Source organism: Protopterus annectens, chromosome 12.part0 (assembly GCF_019279795.1).
Source record: "Protopterus annectens isolate FY-2018-M chromosome 12.part0, PAN1.0, whole genome shotgun sequence".
Classification (NCBI taxonomy): Eukaryota; Metazoa; Chordata; order Ceratodontiformes; family Protopteridae; genus Protopterus; species Protopterus annectens.
The window spans coordinates 1,108,745,934-1,108,772,105 of record NC_056746.1 but is presented as its reverse complement, the minus strand read 5'-3'; the positions used below and the strand labels follow the sequence as shown (position 1 = coordinate 1,108,772,105).

Sequence of the window (26,172 nt, the reverse complement as noted above, 5' to 3'; positions counted from 1 at the left end):
AAAGGACCTGTACCAATTGGCTAGACAGAGGGACCGAGCTAGGAAAGATGTGCAGCAGGTAAAGGTGATAAAGGATAATGAGGGAAACATACTTACAAGTGAGGAGAGTGTGTTGAGCAGATGGAAAGAGTACTTTGAGGGGTTGATGAATGAAGAGAATGAGAGGGAGAGAATGTTGGATGATGTAGGGATAGTGAATCATGAAGTACACTGGATTAGCAAGGAGGAAGTAAGGATAGCTATGAAGAGAATGAAGAATGGAAAAGCTGTTGGCTCAGATGACATACCTGTGGAAGCATGGAGGTGTTTAGGTGAAATGGCAGTAGAGTTTTTAACCAGATTGTTTAATAAAATCTTGGAAAGTGAGAGGATGCCTGAGGAATGGAGAAAAAGTGTTTTGGTACTGATTTTTAAGAAGAAGGGTGATGTGCAGAGCTGTAGTACCTACACAGGGATTAAACTGATCAGTCACAGCATGAAGTTATGGGAAAGAGTAGTGGAAGCTAGGTTAAGAAGGGATGTGATGATTAGTGATCAGCAGTATGGTTTCATGCCAGGAAAGAACACTACAGATGCGATGTTTTCTCTGAGAGTGTTGATGGAGAAGTACAGAGAATGTCAGAAGGAGTTGCATTGTGTTTTTGTAGACTTAGAGAAAGCATATGACAGGGTGCCTAGAGAAGAGTTGTGGTATTGTATGAGGAAGTCAGGAGTGTCAGAGAAGTATGTAAGAGTTTTACAGGATATGTACGAGAGTAGTGTGACAGCGGTGAGGTCTGCTGTGGGAGTGACGGATGCGTTTAAGGTGGAGGTGGGATTACATCAAGGATCAGCTCTGAGCCCTTTCTTATTTGCAATGGTGATGGACAGGTTGACAGACGAGATCAGACAGGAGTTCCCGTGGACTATGATGTTTGCAGATGACATTGTGATCTGTCGTGAGAGTAGGGAACAGGTGGAGGAGACCCTGGAGAGATGGAGATATGCTCTAGAGAGAAGAGGAATGAAGGTCAGCTGGACTAAGACAGAATATATGTGTGTGAATGAGAGGGAGGATAGAGGAATGGTGAGGATGCAAGGAGTAGAGGTGGCGAAGGTGGATGAGTTTAAATACTTGGGGTCAGTAGTTCAGAGTAACGGTGAGTGTGGAAGAGAGGTGAAGAAGAGAGTACAGGCAGGATGGAGTGGGTGGAGAAGAGTGTCAGGAGTGATTTGTGACAGACGAGTACCTGTAAGTGTGAAAGGGAAGGTCTACAAGAGGGTGGTGAGACCAGCTATGTTATATGGGTTGGAGACAGTGGCATTGACAAAAAGGCAGGAGTTTGAGCTGGATGTGGCAGAGTTAAAGATGTTAAGATTTGCACTGGGTGTGACGAGGGTGGACAGGATTAGGAATAAGTATATTAGAGGGTCAGCCCAGGTTGGAAGGTTTGGAGACAAAGCCAGAGAGACAAGATTGCGTTGGTTTGGACATGTGCTGAGGAGGGATGCTGAGTATATTGGGAAAAAGATGCTAAGGATGAAGCTACCAGGTAACAGGAAAAGAGGAAGGCCTAAGATAAGGTTTATGGATGTGATGAGAGAGGACATGCAGGTGGTTGGTGTGACAGAGCAAGATGCAGAGGACAGGAAGAAATGGTATATATATTTGATATGTGTGTGTAGACATAAAGTTGTATAGTGCCCTCCCTGAGTGGCAGTGTGGCAGTCTAAGGGGAGAGTCTACACCTCTCCTGAGTGGAGAAGTACATATTCCCTTCTCATAAAAAGGATTTTATTAGACAGAGAGGCAGAACTATTTGCCTTTTGGATAGAGAGACTTGGAAGACATTGATAGAGACTATTGGAAAGCTGTGGATGTACACAAAGGAAATTCTGTTGAAACAGAGACTGAGGCAGACAGCCAGAAATGGGTCTTTCAAGGGGAGAGACTTTACTAGACTAGGAGAAGGTAAATGTCAGAGAGCACACAGAGACTCAATGCTGAGAAGCACACAGGATATGCTGGGACAGATGCCTTACGCTGTAGATATAAATAAGGCATTATAGAAAGTGCTTTTATTTTAAGTTAAAATTAATAGTGCATAACCCTTGACCTGCTGGGTTTTTTTTGATAAAGCAAACTGAATATGTGCTAAAGAATGGTGAACACATAACATTGAGTTAATAATTTCTCAAAGTATTATATCTGTTGGAGAATGTGAACAAAACTATTTTTTCTACCATATCACCACAAGAAGGCACATAATAAGCTTTTGATCTATTGTGAGTCTCACAAATGTGAATTCAGAGTGTGGATTGAAATGGGATAGTAGAGTAATCTTCCAAGAAAAAAAAGCATTGTTAAAGGAAAACTCCACCCTGGAACTAAAAATATCAATTTTTTCACCCTGTCTTTGTTTCCTGACTTATTTTAACACCTCAAAATCACTCTTAAGTGCTTTATTTATAATTTTGGCATGTTTTCCACAACATAGGTTCATAGGTAGGTACTAAGCTATCTGCCCGAAGGCATTTATAAGCCTAGCCAGAGTATGTTGGCTTTCGCCGCCCCCTTAGCTTAGTTCCCTGTGCCTCTGTACAGCACAGCCATTGAAGTGATCCCCGGGGTAAACTTTCTGTTTCCCATCCACTTGTCAAGGTTTCTCTTGAAGAGGGTTAGCGAGGAGCTCTGCCTAATGTAGACTGGAATCTTGTTCCAGAGCATGGGAAGTCTCTGGGGCAGGAATCTATCCCTCCAGCACATCTTATTTATTGTTGTGGTGAGGTTTAGATCCCTAGAGTGTGTGGCTCGAGGGGATATGGTTTTCTTTCGGTGGAGCATGTCCATCAGTTCTGGGTTGGACACGGCCTTGTATGTCAGGCAGAGATCACCTCTGAGTAGGCTGTATGCAACCAAGTACAGCTGGAGTTTCTTCAGTCAAGCTGCATAGGGCATCTGTTTGAGGCCAGTGATCCACTTGGGGAGGTACTTCTGTGGTCTTTCCAGCTGTTGCAGGTGTTTTGTAAGGTACATCCCAAATGGGGTGTTGTACTCTATGATAGGTCTGATGAGTGATGAGTAGAGGGGCACAATGACCTCTTTTGATCTGGATGCAAATGCTTTTGTGATTAGGTGGACCACATAGAAGGATTTTCTAACCACTTTGGCAATGTGATTATCAAAGGAGAGATTACTATCTACTTGGGTCCCCAGATCCCTTATTACATTTTCTGTATTTAGAGGACTACCACCTATGTGGTAGTTTCTTGGGTACTTTGTTTTTCCCAAAGGGGATGACTATGCACTTTTTGGCATTTAGCTTGAGGCCATGATTTTGACACCAGGTATCCGTCTCAGTGAGACCCTTTTGGAGGATGTCTGCATCAGCCAGGGAGTCAATTATAGCCCCTAGCTTGCAGTCGTCTGTGAACTTGGTCAGCCATAGTCCTCCTGTGCTTGCCTGTACCTCTGAGAAGTATATGCCGAACAGGAGGGGTCCTAGGACTGAGCCCTGGGGAATGCCACTTGTAACCAGTTTAGAGTCGGACCTAGCTCGCACAACTCTCACCACGTGGGTTCTGTCCATGAGCCATTTGGCAACCCATCTTGTGATATAGGAGTTTATTTTCAGGCTGGTGAGCTTGTCTATAATACAGGCATGATCTGCTCTTAACAAAGCCAAACTGGGAGGTTCCCAATGTCTCTATCAATGAGTTCCATGATGATGCGCTCCATAGCCTTGTAGACCAAGCTAGTCAGGCTTATAGGGTGATAGTTCCCGGGGTCTGTTGTGGCTCACCTTTGTGGAGCAGAATAACTGTTGCTGTGCACCACTCTATGGGTATGTAGCCTGTGGAGAGGCTGAGTTTGAACAATGTTTAGGTTTAGGTGAGGTGTTAGTTCATCTTTGAGCTCATGTACACTGTCCAGTCCCATTGATGCTGTGTTTTTGGCTTTGGAGAGGGCTGTTTTAACCTAAGTGCCTGTAATTTCAAGGGCTCTACATTCTTCTGGTATGGTCATGGGCCCTTTTGGGGGTGAGAGGGGGGTTAAGTTTGCACTGAACCTGTTTGCCAGGATGTTTGCGATATCAGTCAGTTCATTGTATTTTGTGCCATTCTGCACTAACTCTGAGCAGATCTGAGCATTACCACTTAGATTCTTGGCATAGCTAGAGAATGCCTTTTGGTTATCTTTGGAGTCCTTGGCAATTTTTCTTTCGAAGTTTGCCTTGGATGATTTTATGAGGGATCGTAGTTTCTCGCTGATACTGATCAGGGATGTCATCCCTTCTTGGGATTTTACTATTTTCTGTACTACTTTCCTCCTTTTATTGTATAGCTTGTTTATGGCAGGGGTCCACCAGACTGGTTTCCTTTTCTTGGAGGAGTGAGTCTTGGTTTTGTTTGGGATAGCACAATCCATGCATTCTTGTAGGTGCCCATAGAATGCATTAGTAAAGGATTTTGCAGATTGCACAGTGTTATCCTTTAGCATAGGGGATTTAAAACTTTCCACCTTGGTCATAAGTAACATGAAGTTTGCTTTTGAAAAGTTTTTCATGGTGGTTTCCTTGTGCTGGGTTGGGGGGGCGGAATGTGGATATCCAAAGTGATTTGTTTATGATCAGATCTAACCAGCGAGGAGTTGACCTCCAGTGTGGAACACCGGTCGCCCATGTTGGTGATGACCAGGTCCAATATGTTGTCACCTCTGGTGGGAGTGTTGACCAGTTGATCCAGGGCATTTGAGTTTATAAATTCTAGGAAATGTTGGGCAAGGGAGTACTTGAGTAGTTCTCCCAGTTAATGTTTGGGTAACTGAAATTACCCAATATTAGGGTGTTTGGTAAGACCTTTATGTTTCTCAGTGTTTCCAGAAATGCGGAATGGGGGTCCTGGGACATAGTCGGTGATCTGTAGCAAGCTACAATTTGAATTGCAGTTTTGCCCATTGTTAGTTGCACGTGGATGATCTCTGAAGCATCGTGGTGTGCCACTAACCTGGAGGTATGGGTATCCTTGATGAATATGGATACGCCCGGGCCTTTTGTATTTTGGTCCAGGTTCTCTGGCCAAAATATATGGTATGAGTTATAGCCTGGTAGTGCTGGTGCTCTCTGGAACCTTAAACTAGTTTTCTGTTACTGCATATATATCGATTTTCTCCATACAGAGGAGTGCCTCGAGTGCATGCATTTTGAGGTTTAGACATCTAGCAGTGATTAGCATTACCCTCAGTTTTTTGTTACTTGTGCTATTTACGGTGGGGGGTTTGTCTTTTGAGCCTTGACTAAAAAAGGCACTATGGGGGTGGCAAGAGCCTTGGCCAGTATTCAAAAGCCTAAGGGTGACAGGTGCAAGCAGTCTCTAGCGAAGTAGTGTGGTTTGTCGAGCATGTCATCCCAGGCAGACAGACACTGGATCCCCTTTGAATGACACCAGAAACTTAGCCAATTGTTGAAATTGATAATTTTTTCTTTATACCATGGTATCATTCTTGGTGAGGGCAGGATGCTCCTCAGTGTCAGGGTCATACCAGCCTGGGCTATGTGATCACAGAGCTCTTCCATGTCTCTTTTCATGTAGTCCATGGAGGTATGGCTCAGGTCATTCACAACAACATGGACAATGACAGAGTTGTATTTGTACTTGTTCTGGAGTGACCTGAGTGCTTGTGTTATGTAGCGGATCCTGGCACCCAACAGGCAGCTAACAGTAACCTTCTCCTTATTCAGCCTAGTGAGTGGGACGTCAGTGTGCTTGACTATAAAGTCACCTATTACTAGAATGTTGGGTATGTTATTTTGCCTTAACGGCTCTGATTGTGTGGCACACTGGTTTTGTGAAGTATGTGTTTCATGGTTTGTGTTGGGGAGGGTAGAGGTTGCTTGGATGTCTGCTTTGGAGGTCTCTGTTGCTTTAGCAGATTTTTATTTAGAGCCTCTGAGTATGTTTTCATGTATTTATGTGTGTTTTTTGCCGGTGCTGGTTTAATGGGTCTATGTGAGACTGGTAGTGTGATGCAAGTATTTCCCTTCTCCTCTTGACTGTCTGATCCAGTCTTGATTTGAGAGAGCTTAGCCTCCAGTTTGGCTGTATAATTGCATCTCTCGCATGTATTAGTGTTTGATGGTAGGAGGAGAGGGTTGTCTGTGTACATGAGGCAGTTGTAACATTGCCTCAAAATGCACAGATTCACCAGTTGGACTGGAGAGTACACCTGAAACTGCCCTTTGGACATGCCTGGATATTTACAGTGAACCGTTTTACTGAATGGCTGGTAAGGTCGAATAGAGAGCCTTATCCTTCTGTACAGTATGGGGGGGGGTCTAGTGCTAGGGTTTATAAGTGCTTGCTATGAGTTTTCAGCAAGTGCCAGGCTAAGAAATAAATGGCTTGAGTGCTTAAGTTGAAAGTTTGTCTAGTTCCAAGGGAAAAATTGAAGAGGAGACTTTGTGGAGCTGGGAATAGTTATACCCTAGCTAACTGGCGCTGCCCGGCAAACAAAACTGAGCAAATGCGTTTTTTATAGCAGGGGAAATGAAAGAGATAGAAATTAGCCCAAAATGGCCAATAAGCTACTAATTTCCAGGCTGAAACCATTCCTCCAGGGACAGATAGGCTGCTCAAAGCTCCCCTCCAAGTAAGGTATGGCCAAACACAGAGATTTGTAACACAGCCCTGAATTCAGCACTAACATGAAAACTGGACTATACTAGCTTAGAAAGGCTGGAAACAAGTATTTTTTTTTTTTGTTTTTTCAGAAAATAAAACAGATACAATCAATGGCTACCAATGGGGCTTGATGTATCAATGTAATCTTGTTCTCCCTCAACCCTTTCTCTTTCCCATAATGCTTTGTTTGACTCATGCCAGACATAAGGAAGTAATTTTGAATTCCCACACCATTGACATATAATGGGATTTGTGAGGATCACTGTTATTTTCTTTACCTTCTATAGAAGGACTGCTTCTTTTCTGCTTCTAATCACCCTCATGTATGTTTTGCTTAGACCTAGTTTTACACTATACTTAGAAGTTATCCAGCTACAGCCAGAAACGTAATTAAATTGAAGGCCTTTGTTCAGTGTTTTCTTTTGTAGTTCGAGGAATTGAGAGTCCCCTCCCCCCACACTACTGCAGAGGTGTTAAAACGGTCACTGCACTGAGACACCCTTGCGGAATCAATTCCTCTTAGACTACAAAAAGAACTCTGTTTCCTACAGATGGGGAGCCTGTTCCATGGACGGGGTAGTCTCTGGGATACATATCTATCTCTCCAGCAGGTCCTATTTATATCACAGGCAAGGTTTAAGGTTTTAGAACATGCATTTATTGTACTGTTTACTTTGCTGAGATGAAGGAGGTCCATCAGGGTGGGGTCTGACAATGACCTGTATGCCAGGTATAGATCTCCCTTCAAAAGCCTGTAGGAGACAGAATACAGGGAAAGGACCTTGAGGTGGTCTTCACAGGACATTTTACTTATACCCTGTATTCGTTTAATGAGAAACCTCTGTGGACATTCCATTTGTTAGATATGCCTGGTTAGGTACATACCAAAGGGGACATTGTACTCGATGATAGGTCTGAATGTCAAATACAGTGGAACAATGACTTCCTTGGACTTAGATGCCATACCTTTGTTTATAAGGTGTGCAACATAGAATAATTTCCTTACCACTGTAGACACATGATGGTCAAAGGCTAGATTACTATCTATGTGTGTCCTCAAGTCCATGACTACTGGGTCAACTCTAAGGGGAGTGCTGTCGGTATGATAGCTACCAGGGATGGATGACTTCCCAAAGGATACTATTATGTATTTCTTGGAATTTAGTTTTAGTTCATGGCTCTGACACCAGTTGTTTGTCTGTGTTAGCCCCTTTTGGAGAACATTTGTGTCAGTGTGAGATTGAATGACAGCTCCTAATTTGCAATAATTTGCAAATTTAGTCAGCCAGATACCACTGACATTGGCCATGACTTCAGAGAAGTAAATGCCAAAAAGGAGTGTGAGCCAGTTGGCTATCCACCGGGTGGCAAACGGGTTTGTACCTAAACTCTTAAGTTTGTCAACAATGCACAAGTGGGGTACAGTGTCAAATGCCTTGGCCAGGTAAAGGTAGGCAGTGTGAATGATTTTTTCCTCATCCATTGCTTTGGTGAACTTCTCAAAGAAGTCCACCAGGTTGAGTGGGCATGATCTGCCCTTGACAAAACCAAACTGGGTTGGTCCTGTGTCTGGAGGTTGACTATATCTCTATCGATCATCTCCATGATAATTCTTTCCATGGCATTACATATAAGACCAGTGAGACTTATGGGTCTGTAGTTTCCAGAGTCTGTAGATAGCCCGCCTTTGTGCAGAGGGATGACTGTTGCCTTTCTCAATTCATGAGGCACGAAACCTGCTTGGAGGCTACAGTTAAATAGTAATTCCAGAAGGCCTGATTGGTCATGTTTCATGCTATTTAGAAGGCATCCTGGGATATTGTCTGGACCCACTGATGCAGTGTTCCTGGTCTTAGAGAGAGCATTAAAGACCTGTTAGCTAGTGATAGTAGGGGGAGTTATATTTGATGATATTTCCTGAGGGAAGGTTGAGGGGGACAGAGGGGTAAAGTTTGAGCTGAATTTATCAACCAGGAGGTTTACTGTGTCTTCTGGCTCAGTATAGGTGGCTCCATTTGCAATGAGCTTTGCACACAATTGTGTATTGCCTTTGAGGCTGAGGAAATAGCTAAATAATGCTTTGTGGTTGCCCTTGACCTGGGAGGCCAAACTTACCTCAAATTTGGCTTTGTTAGAATTTATTTGACCTCTGAGTTGTTTGTTTAGTTTGATGAGAGTGGCAGGATTACAGTATTTTCAGAAGCTCATTACATTTGTTGGAGATTTGCAGTCATCTTTGCAGGCTTTACCCATAAACTAAACATAATACCAATCTATCATGTGTGGTCCATAACTTGTGCAGTAATCCTTTAAGCAATTTATCTTGAGCTTGTTTCTTGTTTGCTGCTCATTTTTACTTTGATCATGTCTTCCCCAAGAAACAAGCAGATAGTTGTCAGACAGCGGGTCTTTTTTGGATAAGAAACATTTTTACAAGTGGGGGTATCATAGAGATTGCTACTTTCAGCATGCTACCTGGTAATTTTATAAAGCTGAATATAAATTATAATTAGAACTGCAGTGCAAGGAGAAGTGGTTTGAGTTGAGTGCTGCTTTTTTTATACTTGATTTTGACTGGCATTCCAGTAATGTATTTAAAAAGTAATTTATTTTTTCATGCCTCACAACCTTTGTGTTTCCATCTAGATATTAAGTAAGTTGTCATGTAACCAATACACTGAAATATATTTTTCTTCTACACTTTATTTTGTTTTCATTGGACTCTTGTAATGATGGTTTGGCATCCAGGGCTGCGTATTTAATTAAAGTTCCAGTTGTTGTGGTTTGAGAATAGCCCCACACCTTTTTCTAGTTGGCCACATCCCTTCTCATTGGCCCCACCCATTCAGCTGTCTCCTGCAGCTCCCCTTTAATTTGAAGTCACCAGCCACCACTGAATATAATGAAGGGGCAGCTATCTGGGAAGAGAAACAAATTATAACCTCTAGTGAGATACAGCAACATGGGCTCACAAAATTAAAGGTTGCTGGCCAAGTACATCTGTCACAAACAACTGTGGTACAGAAGAATGAGAATATTGTACCTCAGAATTTTATTGTTTCTTATAGGCATTAGCATTTGGATATTTTGCAGCCCCGTGTTGTAATTATGTCCAGTGAAACCTTATATGATACTGATGATTCTTGCTCTGTTGTTTTAAACATCCTAGAATAGATGATGTTCATGGCTAGAACCTAGGTTTTAAATCACATCGTGTTGTTAAGAAACAAAATGTAATGGAACTTTTTGTGGAAAATGTACTTTGTAACAAAAATCTAAGAAAATCAAAAAGTAAATGAGATACCCATCTAGTGTTCTGTAACTCTGAAAGAAAACTGGAGCATTAATTAAGAGAGTAAAAGTGTTAAAGCAGCCACTGGCACTGTTGTTAAGCACAGACAATTAATAGAATGTTGCTGGTCAGAAGTCATTCACAGTTATTTATTTACCACCTCACTTGTGATTCAGCTATTGTGATTCTGAGCCATATGCTGTAGAGTTGTTTAAATGGTTTAGCCAGGAGTGGAGGATGGTAGAAAAGTTTGCTTGTAATGATGACTATATGGTGGAGATGTTTTGATGAAAGGAAAACGGAGCAGTGTATTGCCATACTGCAGAAGAAAATAAGGTTCTCCGTTCTGAAGATGGAAAGCAACATTGAGCCCAGGTTGGATCCCCTGATCTAGAAGAGTTAACATATTTCACAAATAATGTCCCTTTTTCTCATTTAACTGCCTGTTTCTGGTTGGTGAGGTAATTGATGAACTAAGAAAATTGCTTCTGGAGAGAGATTGTCTCCAGACAGTCTTGCAAGAAGTGTATTCTTGACAGCATAAAAGGCAATAAACAGATGCAATAATAATTTATTATCATTTGTGCGCCTACTGCTGTTCTCCAGTCATTCATTTCCTACAGCCAAGACACTGCTCACCCCTGTTGTCCCTCACTGATTGAAACCAGATATCTCCCTTAGTTAGCAAGCTTCCTGACTTCATTAAAGACTCACCAAACAGTTCCTCCATGTCAGGATCAGGGGAAGATGGGTCTGGTAGCTGAACCAGCAGAGCAGGTGCTTTCATTTTTTGGCAAATGGTCATCTTAACTTAACTTGAGAAATGGTACCTTGTAATAACATCACAGGGATCCTTCTCAGCAGCATGTACATCATATTTATGTCTCCCTTGCCCTCTTTAGTGAGACCACAGCTATGTAAGTCTCCACCAAGGAATGTAGAAGCTGCTGTAGACCCTCCCCCATCTTCCTTCAGGATAGGAGAGCTGTTGCATGGGTATTTCACTCTGTTGCTCCAGGTTGATCTTCCCAGTGACTTAGGTTCACTCTCAAACTCAGGTTACTAACAGAAGAGATTAATGACCTATCTCTATACCAGTGTGCTAGGGAGACAGAGTCAGAAATATTGCCTGGTGAAGTTGCTTGCACTAATACCAAATCTAATGAATTCATTGATGTTTCCTAATGCTTTGTTAAAGCAATGCTTAGGTTACAAGCCACAGTATGTATTATACAAGATGTGTTTTTAAGACAGGTAGAAGAGAGGCTATTTATGAATGTATTTTTCAAGAGCATTAGCTGGAAGGCTAAATAGCCATTTTAATAGCAGTTGCTGAAGTTAGCTGGTTTGTATAAAAATTTGGCAAGAGGCTATTTAAATAACTGAAATTTGAAGGCTGAATTATGAGCATCAGTTCTAGTACTATTCAATAAGAAATCACATGTAAAAAGAGCCAAGTTAATGGTAAATTCACTGGTAAAATGTATTGGTGGTGTCATAATATGAGATTGTTAGCTAAGAAGGACTTAAGGTCCTTAACTGTTTTGTTATAGGTTCATAGCTTCAAGGATTATTACTAAACAATTGATCAGGTAGATCATCTGAGGTCAAGCCACTGCCATTTGCACTACTTACTTCCCCTGGTTTGTGTAGCAAGACTGGATTCATTTGCAATTATCCACCCATTCTTCCTAACTGTGCTTGAAGATGATGAGGGAACTACTTTCTTTATGGAGTTATAGGATCATAGGAATTATAAGGCAAGTAAGTCACGAGACGATTTGTGCCTTAGTGATACCAACCCTCATGATGTACCTCCATACCTGTCAACTGTACAGATTTTCACAGAATGTCCAGAGTTTGGCTTCATATTTTTGGTCTGATTTTTATAAAATTGTGGTTTTCTGGCAAATTAGTGATAAGTCATTCAAGACTGAAGTTAGAAAATAATGACAGACTCTTGAATTTCAGACATCATACCCTTCAGAAAATTCATGCTAATGCAAAACCTGTTATTCTAACAACTTTCTAAGTTTGTAAGAGTAATATTTAAAAATTGTCCCCATTTTTGGTCCTTTGTCCCACTTTTATTTATGGCATTATCCAGATTTCTTCCTCTAAGAGGTTGAGAGGTATGTGTACCTCACACTTCTGGGAAGGTTAAGTCAGGTATGTATAATATAAAGACCAGCCACAACAGCTTAAATATAAACAAATACCTTTAATTAAACAACAGAGCAGAAATATGTGAGGAATGAGTATACAAACAATATTAAAATAACAGGTATTTCATAGTATGAAAAGAAGAATCTGAACTGCAGCTAATTAGATATCCTAAAACTTACCAGCTTAAATGTAAACCCATATGTCACAAGATGGGTTGCAAACTGGCTTAGGACAGAACCCACAGGGTTAGAGTTGCTGGCGCTGTGTCAGACTCCAAGCCGGTCACAAGTGGTGTCCCACAGGGCTTGGTCCTTGGCCCCCTATTGTTTGGCATCTACTTCTCAGAAGTACAGGCCAACATGGGAGGACTTTGGCTGACAAAGTTTGCAGATGACTGCAAACTGGGCGCCATAGTGGAAAGTGCATCGGACACTGATATCTTTCAGAAGGGACTCACGGAAACAGATAGCTGGTGCCAGAGCCATGGCCTGAAGTTAAACGCCAAAAAATGTATAGTCATACCCTTCGGGAAAAACAAGGTAACCCCAAGCTACCATATAGGTGGCAATCCACTAAGCACAGAAGAGGTTATCAGGGACCTGGGGACCCAGGTTGACAGTGGCCTTTCTTTTGACACTCACATTGCTAAAGTGGTTAGAAAGACCTTCTACATTGCCCACCTGATCATGAAGGGATTCACATCCAGATCTAGTGAGGTCATTGTTCCCCTGTACTCTTCACTTATCAGACCAATGATCGAGTACAATGCCCCATTCGGGATGTATCTCACCCGACATCTGCAGCAATTGGAGAGACCCCAAAAGTTCCTCACCAAAAGGATAAAGGGACTCCAAAATCTGTCATATGCTGCCAGATTGAAGAAACTCCAGCTCTATTCAGTCGCATACCGTCTGCTCAGAGGTGACATGTGCCTGACATACAAGGCCATGTCCAACCCGGAATTAATGGACATGCTCCACCTCAAAAATCCAAATCCACCAAAACCACTAGAGCAAGCGACTTAAACCTTAGCACGGATATAAATAGGACATGCTGGAGGGATAGATTTATCACTCAGAGACTCCCTATGCTGTGGAATAAAATCCCGGTCCATGTGAGGCAGAGCACCTCGCTGACTCTGTTCAAGAGAAATCTAGACCTGTGGATGGGAGATCGTAGGTTTACCCCGGGAATCATCTCTGGGTCACTGCTGGACAGAGGCACAACAAACTAATGGGCACAGTATTTTTCATATAAGGTGGCGTAAGCCACAATAATTTGGGCTAGGCTTATAAATGCCTTAGGGCAGATAGCCTAGTATAAACCTATGAACCTATTAGAGGAATATTAAAATATCTACGCACAGACCTTTTCATAGATGCGTCATCAATTTCTAAGCAAGGACAAGACACCAGACTAGGATCAGTCTCCAACATATATATTTCCTTCCTACAAAGAAGCATTGTATCATCTTATTTTATTTGTTTGCTTTTCCACACCAAAACAGCTAACAGTTCTTCTACCTTTAAATAATAATGGCTTAATTACATCAACCCAAAATTAATAGAAACTCATGCCAGTACACAAGATCTTACATTTTTTAACTGTCTGCATATTAATATCTGCTTTCTTTTCATAGTCCAAATGAGCTACTTCTTTTAAGTAGATTGTAGTTGCATTTTATGATCCTTGTAGGAGTCTGTACAATACAGAGAAGAGAAAGATAGAACTCCAAGAATTCTTAATAGGTAATAGAATTCAGGCTGTTTATTTTGCTTGTGAGGAAATGCTGAGGTCTTACAAGTTGGGTCATATTTCTGGAGAGGTACATGCCAAAGGGAGCATTATATTAAATTACTGGCCTAATAAGGGAGGAATACAGGTGTATGATGGCAGCATTTATCCTGGAGGAAATGCCCTTAATCATCAGCTGAGCTAAACAAAAAGATTTCCTAACAGCAATGGTTGTATTGCAGTCAGAGCTAAGCTCATTGTCAATAAATGTACCCCTGTCCCTGATAACTTAGTATTTTTTGAGGGAGTACAAGTGCACCTGTTTACTTAAGGATATGATATTATGATTTTTGGCATTTAGTTTGAAAGCATTTTTGTGGCACATTTGTTTATACATGTTAGTCCCTGTTGTATAAACATGGAAATTCAGTAGGGCTGATGATTTTCCAAGTTTACAGTCATTGTAAAACTTAGTCAGCCAAAGACCTTTAGCATCAGCTTTGATGTCAGAAAAGTAAATATCAAATAGTAGTAGACCCAATTCTAAACCCTGGAGGAACACCACTAGCAGAGATCCTTTCTGAGGAGATTATGCACCCAATCTTCATTTACTGACTTCTGTCTGTAAGCCAGTTTGCTATCCATTCAATAACATAAGGGTTTAAATTTAGTTTGATACATTTAGTTATGATGCTTGAATGAAGAATAGTGCCAAAAGCTTTGGCTATGTCAAGGTGACTGCATTGACTTTCCCCTCATCCAAGGCTTCAGCAACTTTTTCAAGGAAGTCAGTTAAGTTAAGGAGACATGGCCTGGCATTCAAAAATCCAAACTGATTAAGATCAAGGGACTTTGGCCTGACAATTTTGTACATGTTTATGGGGTCTATGATGATGAGTTAAATTGTCTTACAGATATGGCTTGTGAGGCTTACAGGTCTATAGTTATAATGAGGCATGGAGTACTTTGCTTCTGTATGAAGTGACCACAACAGTTCAACAAACCTCAGGCACAAAGCCAAATGAGACACTGAGACTGAACAAATTGTATATCAGGTCAGCAAGACAGTACTTCATATTGGCAAGGAAGCACCCAAGCACATGTTTGGGCTCCATTGAGCTAGTATCTTTCACCTTGAAGAGAGAGTCTTTAGGATTTATTGAGGGTTGATGTTTTAATGGGAAGCTGACAAGATGTCAAATGTACAGAGACAAAGTTTGAATTCAAAGTATCTGCTAATAGATCAGCTATGTCTTCAGAGACATAGTAGGTGGAGCTATTATGTATCAAGTCAAAACAGTGCTCATTGTTTCTATGGTTGCTGATAGAGTTGAAGAAGGACTTGTTATTGTCTTTGACAGAGTTAGCCATTATGAAGTCATACTTGGCCTTGGAAAATTTGGTTCTGTTCCTGAGTTCTTTTTTTTAACTTTTTGAATTAAATTTTGAGGTATGCATTTTTCCATTTGTTACTAAAGGAAATTAGCTTGTTATTTCTTTTGTTATGCAACTGTTTTATGCTAGAGTTGTACCAAAGGATTTATTCACATTCTTGGCACTCTATTTGCTATGAATAATGACTGATGTCTTGATGCAGTTATGGAGGTGAGAATAGATCTCTTCAACAAATTTGGCAGCATTTACTGGGTTTGGTCCTCAAGAGTAGGAAAGCACTTGAAACTCCTAAGGTCATCATATAGTTGTAGCAAATTTGACTTAGAGAAATCTATGAAGGTAGTAGGGTTTGTGAGTCTTTGGAGATGGGTTCTAATAGTGAGATTCACTGCTTGGTGGTCAGGTCTAACTAAGAATGGTGCGATTATAGGTCCATAGCATAATGCTATTATTATTATAATGATCAGGTCCAATATATTTGATCCTGTATAATCTGAGTTTGCATTAATGGAGTCTAGGAATTGTTGAATATATTTATTTGTAGTAGTTTAAGTAGTCATTTAATACACAGATAATTGAAATTCCCAAGGATAATAGCATTTGGTCCAATTTGAACTTTTTGAGATATGCCTTATGGAATGTAAGTGACATATAGAAGGTTCTGTAGTTGACCAGTAAGTGGTAAGGGATCCTATTTAAAGTTACTAGGATGAGAAGTCTAGAGGTGAAGGAATCACTGAGGTATAGGGATACACCAGTAGTGGTTGCAGAGGTAATACATCAGTAAAAGATCTGAATTTGTATTAACTATTGAACCGTGGTAAGGAATATGTGTTATCACTGCAATAGAACTAGGTTTTACTAATGATACAGATGTCCGTATTTTTTAGGGTTAGCAAAGTTTCTGGCATTGAGCAGTGCCACCCTTATAACTGACTTAGACAGCTTTGGCAAAATTGACAGAGTAGGTTTAAGTTGCATAAAAAAGCATTGAGGGGGTAGAAGAATTTCTGACTGATATACAGCAGCCACTGAGGTGAAAGGTATTGACCATCCCTGGTGAAGCTGGTAGGATAGTCAGTTATCTAACTTCAGGCAGATGCATATTGGATCCACTTTCAATGATTCCAGAAAATGAACCAAATTTTAAAGTCAATTATCTTTTGTTTACACTGAGGCATCATTCTCAGTGAAGGTAAGATGCTGATTATAGCAGCCTTGGATGTGTACTGTGAGAGCTCTACCATATCTTTTTTCATAAAAAATAGGGAACTGTGTCTCATGTATTTCACACCCACGTTATGTATCTGATGTAGGAGTCACAGTTGCATGCAGACAATGACTATGAAGCATTTTAATTCCTTACCAGTTTAGTTTTGGAGAATAAAAGATGGGTGGAGTGAATCAAAGTAAAGTATACTCCCGGGATTCAATAATGCCTGCACTAAGTGTACACTGTTCTGAGTGAACAGACTGCACAGGCATTACTCACTCCTTCTTCTTCCTAATTTTATTTTTCCTACTGATTTTCTTGCAGCTTTAAATATTGACAGGAATTCATACAGGTTACCACAAAGTGTAGACTACACATACACTTAGCGTAATTTTTCTGAGTGACTAGAAAGCACAAAAAATGTGTTAGGGATGTTCTTGAATACATATCATGTGCACTTTGTGTAGGCATTATTGAATCTGTCTTTCTGTCTTTCACTCTTTGCACATTTTCCTGCGCTAATATCACATGTGTTTATTATTCTTGATGTAGCTTTTATTTTAGCTATTCATGTAGGCATGGCAGGCGTTATCACACTCAGCCAGCCAGATTTCAAGTAGACTTGATCTCCAGGGATCACAGTCAGCTTTCTAAGGGGAAAGCTCATCTAGTATTGGTAGTAATGTGGAGCTAAGAAGGAGACAGCATCAGCAGCAGAAGGTAAATGAAGAAGAGGATCCATTTAATTCATCAGACACTGAAGTTTTTGATGCTGTAGGCCCTAGCTGTTGCCGTTGGTTTGGAAGTATGTGTTGTTCCCTAGATAGCTGGCATGACACTGTGACCACTAAAGTCCCCTATATCCCTAAATGTGAACAAATACCTTTTCATTCCTTATGTCTCCTTACTCTCCCTTCTTCTCTTACTTCCTTATTGCTATTAATTCTCCTTCCTGACTTTCTCTCTAAACATACCATAAGCCTGTTTTTCCCTCACTTCATATTGCAGTTCCTATTTGCCTTAGACTAACTTACCTTTAATTGTTCAACAATCTGTCCAAATTTCTCTAAATATTAAATGATTGTCATATACCTTGTATTGATTCTTAACCAATGTTTTTATATTATGTCTAATGTGTTATAATTATTTAAAGTGCAGGTGTTTTTGTTTTATTTTTGAAGATTGTGAAATTATTGTTCTTAAAATGTTTTATAATAATTTGGAGCTTTTCTCCCTGGGTCTCCACTGAAAATGGATTTCTACCCAGTCAGACTTTCCTAGTAATCAAATGTCAATAAATAAATAAATAACTCAGTTTGCCTTAATGTCACGGTCTATGATACATTGAGGACTTTTAGTATGAAGACAGCTTATGAGCCTTGAAGATCCATTGGTTGTGCTGCTCCTGGTAAGGATAGCACTATGTTGTGTAAGGGATAAATAATCTCCTGAGACTAGACTTGAGTTTTATTTAAAGGTAAGTAGACTTATATCTTCCTAATAATTCCTTCCACCACCTTGACTTTAGGTAGCCGTCCAGATAACAACACAGGTGTATGGGACAGATCAGATTTGCACTCTAACTTGCATTTTTTTGTAATTTTTTTCTTCAGTTGGACCTGTTGGCCATTTAGCCCAACAGTGCAGATCTTGGCACTGCTGTCACCTAGGCAACCACTGAGACACTTATACCCATAACTCCCTGCATACAACTGTAAGTGCTCCAGGGTTTAGTATACAGTTAGACAATATGCAGCTGTCGATCACTTACATGAGTGTAGTAGCCCCATCAGCAGTTTTGCCTCACCTTGTGAGTGAATGGCACCTATTAGGTCTCTGGTTTCCACCAGGGAAGCATTATCCTGAGCTGCATCCCCCTGTGATATGTCTCACAACCTACCCTGAGGGACAGACAATCCCTGTGATATGCCTCACAACCTTCCCTGAGGGACAGACAATCCCTGTGATATGCCTCACAAGCTTCCCTGAGGGACAGACAATCCCTGTGATATGCCTCACAACCTTCCCTAAGGGACAGACAATCCCTGTGATATGCCGCACAATATTCCTTGAGGGACAGACAATCAGATTAGGTCACTTTACTAATTTCTCTTGTTCCAGTGCTGGCTCCACTAGTGTCCAAATGGCTGGTCACCTCCAGGTCAATTAGGTCATCATTAGAGCTCCATCTCTGCGTGTTTTGGCACTGATAAGCACTGTAACATACTTATGTTTTTCATCAGCTGAAGCTCCTACCTATCCAAGACATAACATACTAATGGCCATCTGTTTGGTATTTGATTTTCACATTAGATGACACATCTCAAGATTCAAATGCTGAAAAGGGAGGGGTATTTGTCAGAAAAGAAAAGTCTACAACTAGGGTTTATTATATGCAGAAAAACTAGGAAGACTCCACATAAACTGACACAAAACTGACATTGCTTGCAATATTATTTTATTTTATTTTACCCTTCATTTTCTAGTGTTTCCTTATAAACAATCATATTCTGTACTAGGAACTGAAGTACTTCCATCTACTTTATATTTAATGTGCATGAATATACATTTTTCAGCTACTGGGAAGAATTTCATTCCTGTGCCATGTCAACACTGTTGGACTGCCAGGCAGAAGCTGCCAGCATCTGGGAAGCCCTACGGAAGGAATCACAGAAGCTCCAGTTTCAAGGAAGCTTGTTTGAGCTCTGCAACCCAAATGGAACTCAAGGTCTCAGTTCTACTCTTCTAATGAAAACTTGTTTTGTACTGATGTCTCTTCTCTTCACATTAGTTAATTTGTAGATATGGATTATGAAGAAATGCAAAAGTCCAAGCTGATCAGGTGATAAAGACATCAGTGGAGGAGTCTAAGCATATTTATTCCTAAATAGACTGTATTTATTTTTCTGTACATTAAATACTCCCTTTTTTGACATGTCAAGAGAAATGTGTGTATGAGAAGAACAGTAACATTAATAGCAACCTGTTAAAGTAAAAATATGAAACTGGTTATACATTTGTCACAAAATACATATGAAGAAAAACAGGACCATTTTTGCAGAGTGTAGAACATAGATATCACTTTATTTTCCCTGCAAATTTTCTGCAGTGTAAAATCATTTAAAACTGAAGCCTCCCAGGATGCATGACTCTTGATGACTGACTGTTGAGATGACTTCAGGCAATGTCACATCCCACCATAAAACAGCAGGTTAAGTCTTTATTTTTAAATCTGCTATCATATGCAAATGAGTCAGTAGCTGTTCTCAGGCACTCCAGCTGGTTTTATTGCACTGCAGTAGTTACATCAGTTGAACTATCTGAAAAAGAAAATTAGTTGTGTTTTGGTAAAGAACTGCAATTAAATGTATACCCACTGTATCTGTGTGTCAAATCCTAGCAGTAGCCTTGTGAAAATGAGGTTGATCTTCAGACTGTCTTGGTAATTACCTCCCTCAACCCCTTTTTAGGTAAATTTAAGCTGGCTAAAGAAGATACTACTGAAAGGAAAACAGCCTTACAGACTGCAGTTCAGTCTGTCAAGTAGCCGTGTAAGAGATGTAACAAGGAAGACTTGAGTTGCCCACATCAGTAGTTTGTCATCTGGGCCAAGGTCTGTGCAACTCCAGCCAAAAGGAAGATGAGCAGGTCTGCCAACGGACTTTAAAGACATGACAAAGACACAGCTGGCAGGTTCCCTTGCTTAGCTTGTAAATGAGGCTGGCATCTCAGACAGCTTTGTTAGAGTCTCCCTGCTTCTTTTTCCTTGCATGCCAAGAACTCATCTGCCATAGTAGATGGTCAGAGCAGTAATATTAGCAAAGATGTAGCTCAGTGAAGAGTTCTGGAAATGAGCATATCTGGCAATTAGTGCAGAGAATTAAGGATTTGAGCTGTTAATGGGTCTCCTTTTGTAGTAAGGGTACAAGGTTTGATTCATATCACCTCCGTTTGCCGACTGAGTGATTCTGAGCAAGTTACTCAACTAGATAGTGCTCCCCAATCACATTTGAAAAGGGCATTTGTGTCTAGTGGGCTTAGTGGATCAACAGATTAAAGAAATGAGCAACTAATTAAATCTTCTAATGTAACAAAGCATTTAAAGGGACAGCCCTTGCAACCTACAGAAATGTATGTTGCAGTTTGTTTTTTCATTTACATATGTTTTCCTGGCAAATGCTTCACATTACCTGTTAATAATTTTTCCTAAATGATACTGCTGTTGATGCAGAAGCCTAACAACATCCATTTTGGCATTATAACTCTTCTTATGCTTGCATTGTCTCCTGTCTAATGTGGCAGTGATGTAGCTGGGCTTTTACATTCAACAAACACTGCTGCATATTAAAAGGTACAGTTATATTATAACAACTATTTTAGGTCAGTTACAATATTTAAACAGGGTGCAAAGGAGAATTCCACCCAGATCTCAATTTTTTCTTTCCAAAATTGACCTTCCTTCCATGTAATCCAATGTTAACACATCACATACAGAAAAAAGAACATAACTAAATAATTCTGCCATTTGTTTTATGTCTGAACTTATTTCTGGTTGCCTTTCTTTCCTACATTTATCTCATCATTAGTTACATCATGAAGGCTAGGAGTGGCAGAGTAATTAGGTTAGGTCACTTATTCCAGCTACATAGCCATTAAAGAAAACAGCAGATCTTAAAAGATGGCATTTAAATATACCTTATCAGTCACAGATTGCCAGCATCACACCTCATGTAAAAAGTGTGGTCCAGTGTCTGAATAAAAGCAAAACTTTCAAGGTTAGTTTTCAGATACAAATTAACAAGAAAACGCAACACTTGATTAGTTTTTTTATTGCAAATTGTCTTTCCCTTTAGTCAAAATCTTAAGTGCCACAAAGAAATAAAATGTTTTAATCTTACGCTTCTTAGGTTTGTCATTATTTGATTTTGTATTTTTTTTCTTCACTGTACTTTCTGTAAAGTGTATGTTTTTTCTGGTGTTTTGTTACAGCATTTTGCGATGCATACAGTATTTTGTTGAGACAAGTCAGTGAGTTAGGTTGGGAAGATTATTACCAAAATCTGTAATTCCAGCCACAATATGAATGCAACACAAACCAAGTAACACATGTTAATCACATGGGTCAGGCTTCTCTCTCTTTGCCGCACACACACACACACACACACACACACACACACACACACACACACACACTAAATTACAGTTCTCGCTTTAAAAAAGAGCAATTATCTCAGCTACATTTTCAAGCTTATCACTAAACATTCCTTACCTTAATATGCTGTATCAGCACTAATAAAAACAATGGAAACACAGTTATAGGTAGTCACAGTACTGCTGTAAGCTGATACAGAGAGAACCACGGTGAATTATCTCATCATAGGGATTTCTCTCTATCCCTCTAAAAAAACTTCAGGGAGGCAAAGGTATTGACTGTAAAACAAAATCATAAACCATGGCAGCCCACATTTGGGCCATTTTTGGCTACAACAAATTAGCAAATAATAATCACGTACTTTCATACAGAGACATTAGTAATGCAGAAAAGTTCAAGATATGCTGAAGAACATATGTGTTTTTGGTTTTTGGATGTAGTTCTCTTTTAAGTCAGTTGTACTACTAGGAACAGCTCTAGTATTTGACTAAAGTTAGATTTTATGTAAAAAGATGACTCCAAATTTTCACCATATCCTACCTGGCAGATCTTTTCTGTTACTACAAGTTATCCGAGAAAAAACAAATGACCACCTACCCTCCCCCCCCCCAATATCCAAGCAGGCAAAGGCCTCAGAAACCCCTCAACTAAATTCAACCAACTCCAAAGTTGTAGCACCTTGGGATAGGTCATATTTCATAGAAGATGCTTTTGACTATCCTCAAAATTCAATAGATAAGCACATTACAATTAAAGAGTAACAAAAGTACCAATAACCAGTGAAGTACAAGATAAAATCCCGATTAAAGTATAAAAACATATTCAAATAAGTATTTTGATGAAAGTATAAAAAGTCTTAAAAAAATAAAAGTTCTCATCAAATGAAAGATGCAAGAGGTATTGAAGTTTTGCAACAAGGTACATTGTCATCACTTTTACCCATAGTTCTGGGTTTGATTCCATCAGTGTCCATGTGTATGTGGTGCTACACCAATGTTCCTTTGTCACACTTGAATGGGGCATATGATTTGGGACCTTTACCCCATGAATTACATTTGCATCAGTCTATTTGATTATTTCCTTCTAATGACAATAATAAATTGCATCTTTAAATGTATAACCTGGTAAAATGCAACATGTAACCCAGTATACAGAAGTCAATGATGCCATGAAGAGAGAAAGACACAAAAAGGGTAGCACGTTCCAAGTAGAAGATTAGAATAAAATGTCATAGCTCAGAAGTGATATTCACCTAATTATCTTAAGTTAGCAGAAACCAGAATATCAGAAATGCATGGCAGATATGGGCCAGTTCATATAAGTTAGTGTTAGATATAATGGCAGTGATGCAGTGAATATATATATGTGTGTGTGTGTGTGTGTGTGTGTGTGTGTGTGTGTGTGTGTGTGTGTGTGTGTGTGTGTGTGTGTAGTGTCAATAGGACTTATGACATGGCACATTTTTATGCAGTGTTTATTTATTTGAAGTTATTTTTATGTAGGAAATGGGGGGGGTCCCTAAAGGTTTTAAGTAACTGAACTAAATAATGAACGTTTCTTCCATAATAAAAACAATAACTAAACAATACTCTTGCATGATCTGAAGTCAGAATATGCAATAAGTATGCCAGCAAAGCCTATAGCACAGAAGAAGACATGCCAGAGTACAGTTTTTCTTTTGCCTTTAGGAGACGCTAGGACAAACAATATCAACAAAGCAAACATGAAATCTGACTAATAGCAGTGGTAAAACCTGAATTACAATCAGTGCTATTTATTTCTGTCTCACAGTCTTTGTACATATATAGCTGGAGTCTGCTACATAAAATATTTTATGCTGTAAGACTGGACAGTGAGTTTTTAATGAAGCAATGAAGCCACAAACCTTTAAACTAAATTTTCTAATCTTAGCCCCCTTGTTTGAGGCTTCATGTTCACAGTATCTTTACCTTATTTTAACTCCATAGTTAGTACAGCTTCCAGAAAGTGCAACAATTAAAAAAAATAAAACTATTAACTTGCTCTTCTATAAAACACCATGGTAGGTAGATAGGTAGATAGGTAGATACAGATAAATAAGGTATGCATTTGTGTAAGTAAGCTGCAGTGCTTGATTAAAACTACACACACACACACACACACACACACACACACACACACACACACACACACACACACACACACACACACACACACACACACAAACACACACACACAGGCATAATTGTAGTTTTAGTTAATTCATACAACCACACACACATATGTATGTACATATATGTAATTCTTTAAAATACTACAGTGAAATGTGAACTGTCATACCGTGGGCCTGGCACCATTTCATGTTTAGGAACTATACTGTAAAAATAACAGTAATACACATTCACATAACATCATTAAAGCTTATGTTTTGTTGTTGCTCCAGACATGACAGATTGTTCTGAGCATCCTCTGCACCCTCTGAATGACTTTGGTTTGTGGTACAGTCATTTTCAACTTCTTCCTGTGAATTTGTGTCAGTAATAATGCCACTGTCCATAGCTAAGAATGTAGTTCACAACCCTGTTTCTAGGAGGGACATATCTTCTAGTTTTGTAAATAGAGAGCAGTACTACTCCCAGAACATATTGCAGGCCAGAGTGCTAAATCCTCAATGACCTTCTGCTCACTTTCTTCTTCTATGACCCTGAAGTAGCAGCTGTATCAACTTTGCTGAAAAAAAGAAAAAGCATCCGCGAAGTATTGTGATTGATGTGTTCTCGGATGTATGTATGCATCAGGCAAACTGGGTATGGAATCATTACTGATAGGTTCCATAATGTTGCTAGCAAGCCCTGTTTTGGGGTTTTCCAAAGTAGCAAGGCCTGTTTTGGGTTTTCCAAATATTACTGTTTTAGTAGACTTTTGTTCTTGTTTCTGTTAAGACTTTACAAATTACCTGTCTGTACGGTTGCATTTATGGTGTAGGTTTGATTGTAAGAACAGACCCAAAATGAATTTAGTTTCATTGCATTATTTCAACAAATGTACAGTCACCTGATAACATTGATACTGACAAAACAACAATGCATTACTTTGGCCATTGTGGGCCAACCCTCACTCCATACATCCGGATCTTAACTATGCTAATTCTGGTGTCATCCAGTCTCATAAAAAAAAACAAGAACACTCAGTCTGACCAGTAGTCTCCCTTTCTGTGCAGTATTGTGCAATCTACTTTTTAAAGGGATGTTTGTAGAACTGCAGGCTTATAATATTTTTATAATATTTTATTTTGTAGATTGGCAGTTTGATGAATGCATATGTATTAACCATCAGTATAGCAAACGAGCACAAGTTGCACTAGTGATATGGTTTCCAAAAGTAGAAATAGATATTCTGCACTATGCCCATTTTTTTATTTCCAGATAGGATGGGGTGGCTTCCATTTGACCTTTGCATCATTTGGCTTCCATGAATTATCAGGTAAAGTTTTAATCTTAAGACTGGCTTGTGGTATCTTTCCATAGTGCACAGCTGCATATACATACATACACATATATATAAAATTTGGAATTATTGTATGTTGCAAGAAGGTAAGTATATCATTTAAAATTAATTGTCACACAAATACTAATGCATTATATCAACATATTAATATCAACATAAAACAATTAACATGCAAAGCATGGTAGACAATGTCTGTCAAGCAAGAAATGTAAACATTTACTAAATATTTAAAGCTTTTTGTTTTTATCAGAAATCAAAAACATGCAATAGAAAGGGATACTTGTCATCTCTGTTCTGTGAGTTTAGTAACACCTGAATCACCTTGAAAGAGATTACAAAATTCAGTCCAAAAGAAAAGAAGAGGTACTGAAGACTTGACATCATATTCATCTTCTGATCTAATATTAGTATACCTCAAAAAGAAAGTTATTTTAAATTATTCCTGCCGAAACAATAGAAGTGTTTATGGGCATAGCCTCTTTTCATGTTATAACTGTTGTGTATCTTTGTTTTTTAATAAAATGGCTATAGAACAAGCTAACAAATACAGCTGTAATATAAACTTCCTTTTTGCATTGACATTTTAAATCTGAAATACTGAATGTATTACATTGTATTAGAATATAATGTGAAAACTACTTGTTACATTAGTATACAATGGAATTAAAATATTGGAGTACATTGTGTTTTCAGTCTAATGCATTGAAAAACACATCGATCGGAATGTGTTGATTTACAGTGGATTATACTTCGAATACAAATTAAGTGCACATTGGTAACATTAATGTTTTCATTGTGGCTGCATTGCAATTGCATTTTAAATGCAGGAATCAAATATATAATGAGAGCGTGCTACAGTTGCATGTAATTAATGTTTAGTTACAGTGAAAAAGATACTTAACGTGAAACCTTATGTTGAAAATAGTTCATTGCAAATAATTACATGCAGTGGTTTATTTTTTATATGACAAATAGTCTACAACAGCAAAGTTTTGAGTTGCTGCTTAGAAATGCTGATTCTTAAGACAGTGATAACAGTATGCAAACTTTTCTGTTAAATGCTCAGGTTTACCA

At 39.3% G+C, this 26,172-nt stretch overlaps 1 long non-coding RNA gene across 1 annotated transcript in view; it reads left to right on the top strand.

Moving 5' to 3' along the window:
• The window catches only part of LOC122817005, a 270,601-nt gene extending 245,143 nt beyond the window's left edge, over positions 1-25,458 (top strand). Inside the window, exon 3 of the long non-coding RNA XR_006367134.1 lies at positions 19,037-25,458. This is a non-coding gene — a long non-coding RNA (uncharacterized LOC122817005). The remainder of the gene's footprint in view (positions 1-19,036) is intronic.
• The last annotated feature ends 714 nt before the right edge of the window (positions 25,459-26,172 follow it).